Raw genomic sequence first — 7,256 nt, forward strand, 5'->3', positions numbered from 1 at the left:
CTATACTGCAGCACTTCTGAAGCGATGGCAGAAAAAAATAACATGAAACTAATTAATAGCTGCAGCTATCAATTCGACACGACGGCTCCCTTATCAGTCGTGCTTGATGTCATTGTGCGACACAAGAAATTCATATGTCAAATTGCCTCTTTTGGCCTGTGTGCCTCTTATCAGTTCTCTCTGTCAAAAAGACTTGCTATACATATATATATATATATATATATATATATATATATATATATATATATATATCAAAAGCAACCAAACTGCTGTAATTACATTACTCTTTCTAAAACGCAGAGATTGAATGCAACCCCTGAAAGCGTGCTTTCAAGCAAAAGTAGCACTTTTAAGATCAATACCAATGACTTATTATGTTATTGGTTGATTATTGCGAGATAACATTTCTTTAGTTGCCTCACCATTGCACGTTGTGTTTCATGGACACGCAAGCTACATGTCGAACACTCACGTGCATGCACTCATGTGTTTAACTTGAATAAATCGTTCCCTGCCAACGCTGTTCCAACGAAAACGTCTCACAACGATTCCGTGCCTGTTTCTTTCCAGGGCCCAGCGCGGGAAAGAATGTACGTCAAAATGGCTTCACCTTGATGAATGACTCCCTGCCCTGTTTATTTCTTTTTTAAATTTTATTACTTGTGCGTGCTTTTTTTCTAAACCGCGATCAAATTATAGAACTGAGACTGCCAGTGCATTAATTACCAGAAATGTAGCGCCGGAAAGCGTGGAGCGATGTTTACCACGCATGCTCTTTACTGGGAATATGGGTTCATTGTCGGGGCACGATTGGCTGTGTTCCGAGAACGATCGCCAGTGTCACGTGCGTCCCACGTGCACGCTTAACGCAGAAGAAAATAACAGTGTGTGTGCACTACCGTCACTAACAGTTTGTGGTTCGTACTTCATCGGGAATCTGTGAGAATGAAAAGGCGATCTTTCTGTGACAACCAAGTATTCCGTACTATAAAACGACCAATAAAAGTATGTCCCGTATTACTTGTTGGTGAGCACATCAGCTTTTTGGCTCGGTGAACGTCATACGGGGCGATAAGACGAGGGACGAGTTAGACATGTAGGCGTGGCACTCGTCATGCACCATAATTGTCGCACCCAAAATTGCCATGTGATTTATAGGAACGCACGAGCTCTTGTATAAAATGTCATACGTTCATGTGGCACCATGGATAAGGTGTTTGCTGGGCATATGGGCTTCTTCAATAGAATTTGAATAACCCGCACATTTCAAAGCCACCATGCAGTACAGGTAAACTGCCTATAGACGAACGTATTTCATCACTCCCTTACTTTTATACATGAATATGTGGCACGGTAGTTGCAATGATACGATTGCTATAAATTTATCCTTGGCAGGGAGTGTGACATTTGAGGCAGAAGAAAAAATGTAAGAGGTTTCTTTTTTCTTCATGCGAAAGCATCGCATGCCCCATTACGCGAAAACCCGTCGGGGTGACCAAAAGATGGTACCAAAACTGGCTGATGGCGCAAACAGTAAAAACACGTCACAAATCCTCGGATGGACGTCGAGTTTCTCAGGAAGGTTCCTGTACACAGTAAATTAATGACTGAAGAGAAAATCTGGTACCTTTCGGTCTGGCTGGCAGTCGAATCCAGACCTCCGGGGTGCGAGACGAGCTCGCTCTCCCGACGCCACGGCGGCTCCACGGTTCTGGCTGACTAAATGTGCGTCTAGTGTGTGCCTCATTGCGCACGTCATATCGCAGCCATCTGGCTGAGTAATGGTGTGGCCTAGTGCGTGCGTCACTGGGCACGCGGCATCGCAGCCAATGGGGAAGATGTGGCGCCACGTCGTGAGTGTATAAAATGCGCGCGTCTATGAGGTTCCGAGGTCTACAAATGGCGAAACGCTTTCGCATTCCCACTTGTTCTAAGTGTCACTGCCGAATTTATCTCTTCGTTTTTATCCGAATTATCAACGTTTCTATCGGCGGGCAGATTATGTTGTATTTAGGTAAAGCTTGGAAAGACCAAATCCTCGGCATCACGCATGACGGATGCAGACTGCATCCAATTTGATGTCATTTCTTGTACACAAAGCACAGCCATTCTTTCCGTGACATTGATACACATCGTAGACTTCCATTGAATTGTAGCACACACCTAGTTTCATCTACGCAGTTAAGTGAGGTTACATTGATTTTTTTTAGAAATCGACATATAATCAGTGACATATACCCAGTAAAACACGTTCGCGCTAAATGGGTCAACTGATGAGAGGCACATACGCAATGATCCATACCTGAGACACAGCTTGTCCCGCCGATAGGTTATGAACGTGGTTTCGTCATCACAGGAGACCCTTACTCTACGAGAAGGTAGACGACCCGTTAGTCCAAGTTGGCGAGAAAACAGAGAAAGTCCATGAGCTGCCCTAATAATGTCCAACCGTCGCTTTCGCGACGACCATCAGCAAGTTAGTTATGAACCCTTTAAACCTGGGCCACATACGCTTTCAACCGGCAGTAGCGTGGAATCGTTCCACACATATCTGGACTCAGCACATTCATATGCTTGTATAACCTTGCCCTATCGCCCTTCGGGGTAGCTGAGTACCTAAGGCGCTAGTATACTCAGCTCGAAATTGCGGGCTAATCCCCGGCTCCGGAGACTGCAGTTTGAGGGGAGGCAAACTGCGAAGACGCCCGTGTGCATCGTAGCGCACGGTCAAGATCCCCACTTGGGCAAAATTCTCTGTAGACCTCCCCTACAGCGTCCGCGGGACGTAAAACGACTATTCACTATAAAATTGTAGTTACTCTAACCTATATTTTCCCTACAAATTTCTTTTTTTGACTTTTAGTTACAAAAAAGCAAAAGGTCATGTTTTTTTCCACAGCTTATAGCCCATGTAGCTATGAATGATCTTGCGTACTCGTGAGGGCAGACGGAATGTTGAAATTCCGTAGTTTTCCTGGACGCCTTTCTTTTTCCTATAATAGACAACTCGAGTGCTTTCCTTCCAATTTCACTACATTGAAGTGTGACTCATACCTAGTGATACAAGTTAGTGTCAACAAGGTTTATTGGAGATGGGCACATACCTCGTGGCCAATGTTCAGTGGACCAAATTCTCTTCAAGGAAATTCATTGAAGCGTTGCACACGCCTAGTTTCGCATGCCCAGTTATGATAGCTGAAATGAGCTAGGCTAGCTGAAGAGAAGCCCATGCCCAGTGGCACCTATGCAGTGACCGAAATTCTCATCAAAGACGTTCATTCAATTCTGGCACTAGCCTGCTTTCACCTATGCAGTGATGCAAGTTTGGGGGAGCCAGCGTTGTTGAAGAGGAGCTCATGAACATTGCCATTCTTGTGTACATCTTGTGTACATATAACTCGTTTTCAACGAGTTATATGTAAGTGACAGCGTGTTGCATCAGGGTGATGCGCCATAGCATATTCTATGCGCTCACCTCGCGTTCATGTAAATGTGATTGGAGAGCATGCACTATATTCTGCACCAGTTCTCCTGCTGTTTGCTTATTTTCTTTCTGACTGCAGGGAGAAGTTCACTCTGAAGCTTCGCTTCCGCTCAGACATTGAAGAGCTCGTCCTGTACCAGCCTACGCTGACCGTTAAGTGAAACGTTTTCATTTCCCCTCAAATGATTCAGTCAAATGCACTTTACTAACGGCAACCTGCACAGTCGAATGCCTTGAAAGACACGTATCGCTAAGAGAGCTAGGCTGTGTGGTCGAGTAAATTTTACAGCAGAGCTTTATATGGTAGCGGATTCCTCCGTCCGTCGCCTGTATGCCGAAAACACCTCGAAATTTGCATACGTTGGCACTTCTGTACGTACTGGGCCTCGGCATTTTGCTACGCATTCCGTGCTCTGGATTACTCATCGCAGATTTCAAAATGCATACAACCGAGGAACTGTGATATTCTCAGCCATTTTTGCCAAATTTCAAAAGGAACCATGAGATGAAAGAGAGGACAACATCGGCAGGACTGATTTCTGGCTGGCTGAGAACGTCGGAGGGGGGGGGGTAGCCTTTGTAGCGGCTATTGTGTGACGTGAAACGGCTACGCAGTATTTCCCATGAACTTTCAGTGACTTTCACCGGATATCGGTGTGTCCCGAAGGGAAGATGCGACATTCTTGTACTTCAAGCACTGCCATGCAAGCCGACGATGAGAGTGTGTCAAGAACACACAGTGAATATGACATGCAACTATCGTGAACAACTTTCGCTCTTCTTTTTTAATTTTGTGAGGATTTACCGTAAAGAATATGGAGAATAATAGAAAATCATATAAAAGCTTGTAACTCTGCATCGTGCAGAAACTGCAGCAATGTCTCTGCCAAGTTGTCCCTAACCCATTTCCAGAGCATTACCTCCGCATGGCGAAGGAACTTAGCTGGTCCGAAGATGCCTACCTTGTATATGCGTGCGTTCAGCACAAATGCCGGTGTGACGACCCGAGCTCGACGTCACCTAAGTGTTGGCTCTGCCACGTTCATCTGTGATTTGAAACATTACTTGTTAGAGTCTACAGAATCCGTGGAAAAGGTCGAGACTCTTTCCAGCGTATTGAAACAGAAAGGCTCCCCGAGTGACCATACATGATTGTTTCCCGCAAGGACATTGTATTTACATGAGAGAAGTGTTTCTCTTTCTTTCGAAGTTTCTTGAAGATACCGATGCCCTCAGCGAGCGGTGACAATTGACATTACTTGCAAAATGCTTTATGTGGCAGCATGTTTATGACATGCTCAGGCGAAGCAACCGCCGACATGCCTTTGCAAGGCTACATCCGCCTGTAGCTAACATCTTACTCCTCTTCTTCAAATGATGCGGAGACAGCTTTCACAGAGTTTGTTCAAGTCTGGAAACGTTTGCGCGAAGACAATCAGAAAAATTTAGAATGTTTTCAGATGAAGCTCTCGGGGCTCTCGCCTGCTTTACAAAGATCCATTGCAAGTATGCCGATCAATTAAGAGCTTTACATTTTGCCCCCCGCGTTCTATGGCTCCCACCGGTATCTGTGCAGGCTGTTCTCGTTTTCTTTAAACTTCGATGTCGACACGCTTTCTCGTCTACCTTCGACAATTGTTGAAAATTGGCCGCCCCCACACGAGTCGCAGCAGTGCCGAAGAACAGGTGATACTAATGATTGAGGATGGGTGCTACGAAAAGCCAGCAGTTAACAACACTGTGATTGGCATATAGAAGCCAAGAAATGAAACGAGAATCGCTCTAGAAACAAAATCCTAGAAAATAACCAGTGCGCTCAACGACAGTATTTTTTTTTTATTCTATGACCACGTCATACAGCGGATCGAACTACTTGCGTACGCCGGCGGCTACCTGGGCATATGGCTCGGAATGTCGGCCCTCGCATTCCTCTTGGATCTCCACGGTAAAGCGTATTGGCACAAGTATGTATACACGTTCGAACTATCTCCTGCTCTCTCTCTCTCTCTCACACACACACATACACACACTCTCTGCACGGGACTTAATCCAGGGTGAACAGACTTCAGTAAAATTTCATCGAACAACGCCATCCAAGACCCAAAACGAGAAGCGTGCGCGCTTTCAGCAATCTACCTAAGGCATAGTTCGTTAACGTTAACGGTGACCCACTCTGTTTTTAATTAGAGGTAAACAAAAACATTGTTGCTTTGCGTATTTTCATTGCCTTTTTTACTGTATTTTTTACAGGAAGGAAATCAAGAAGATCTTCAGTACTATGTTGACGCCGAGCGGCCAAAGTTTGTGGTGAGCATGTCACCTGCGTACTTGTATAATCTGAACGTACCCGTCTTTCCTCCTTAGCGCTAAATATGTACGATTTGAAAGGTTATCAGCACTGAAGACCCGTCCATGTTAAATACAACCAAGGTGAACTAAAATCACCTAACTTTGCCTACCTTTCAGGAACAATTTGCTTGCTTACGCTTACGAGAGCCTCACTCAATTGTCAAAGCCATTTGTATCTGTGTTAAGCAAGGCTGGGATAATTCAACGATTCTATGCCAATATTTATTTTGATTTGGGGCTATTAGTTCGTGGACCTAGCGGCGCACCGCCTACGTTATGAGTCGGATCGGCTAATCGTGGGCGACGAATGATGAAAAAAAATAGATGCACATAACCAAGCAAAATGAATAGTCATATTTCGCCCACCCATGAACGAAAGCACAGAAAAGGAAGCAGCACTCACCCAATATACTTTATAATTTGACAACAATAGTTGATGACGTACATAGAGAGAAATTTAAAGTTGGCGAAGAAATTAAAACATTTGAATATTAGAAGAAACATTATTCAGTCAAAATCAAACGGTCGCTATATCTTAACGATTCCTCTCGCTCGATTCAATTACTTTCTCATCACCCGCCACTCCCGATTACCAGACCCTTGCCATAACCGAAGCAAAGTACTGCATGAACTTCCTACGAAGCGCGCAACGGACAATAATAACAATATAATTGTTTCATTACCCGGGCCCTGCATCGTCGCTTAACGGCACAAAGCAACAACATAAAGAAACAGCCCAACAGAAACTCATGACTGAGGCGGAGATCAGGGTGACAGCTCGATTGGGCATTCGTTTCTGTTTACGAGTTATTTTTATTCCTTGCTAATTTGCGAGTCTCTAATTACGACATCTCTAGCGAATTTTGTTCAACAATTCGACCAACCTCGTTCAATTGAAGCTTACGCTTACGTAGTTTGTACCACAACTGGATGACTGACCTTAATGATTGACTGGCCCGTAGGTACGTCTAGAGTCGTAAATCAACACTGTGACTATTAGATGCGCCGCTTGGAGGACTGTATGCTTCCTTCTTGTTATTTTCTTTTTGACAATTATGAATACATTATTTCTATTTACCCTTTTTTATTGCAGGCTGAAAAAGAAACAACGATGGACTGACCCTGTGATTCGCGTCCGCTAAAGAATGTTCAGCTCAAGTAGCTGCTTCGAGATCAAGGTGCCTGCAATATTCCCTAACGAAAAAGAAAAAAATAAGAAAAGAAGAAGCGCCGCATGAATTGAAAAAGCAGACGCAGCAATTGCTTCATCACAATCTCAGACTGCATAAAGTTGCTCCGAAAATAACAAAACCTGATGTATGCATTTCTTGCAGACCAGCATCATATGAAGCACGTGAGACTATGATAAAGGGTGTCGACCATTCTCGTTAACCTAGTTTCTTTTTCTTTGCGTTTTTGTCTT

General features: G+C 44.2%; 1 long non-coding RNA gene across 1 annotated transcript; it reads left to right on the forward strand.

Moving 5' to 3' along the window:
* Positions 1-3,563: 3,563 nt before the first annotated feature.
* LOC126542833 (uncharacterized) lies at positions 3,564-7,256 on the forward strand. Its single transcript, XR_007601856.3, has 4 exons — positions 3,564-3,636; positions 5,345-5,448; positions 5,735-5,791; positions 6,927-7,256. It is a non-coding gene; the product is annotated as an uncharacterized lncRNA (long non-coding RNA).

The sequence above is a fragment of the Dermacentor andersoni genome, chromosome 3 (assembly GCF_023375885.2).
Source record: "Dermacentor andersoni chromosome 3, qqDerAnde1_hic_scaffold, whole genome shotgun sequence".
Classification (NCBI taxonomy): domain Eukaryota; kingdom Metazoa; phylum Arthropoda; class Arachnida; order Ixodida; family Ixodidae; genus Dermacentor; species Dermacentor andersoni.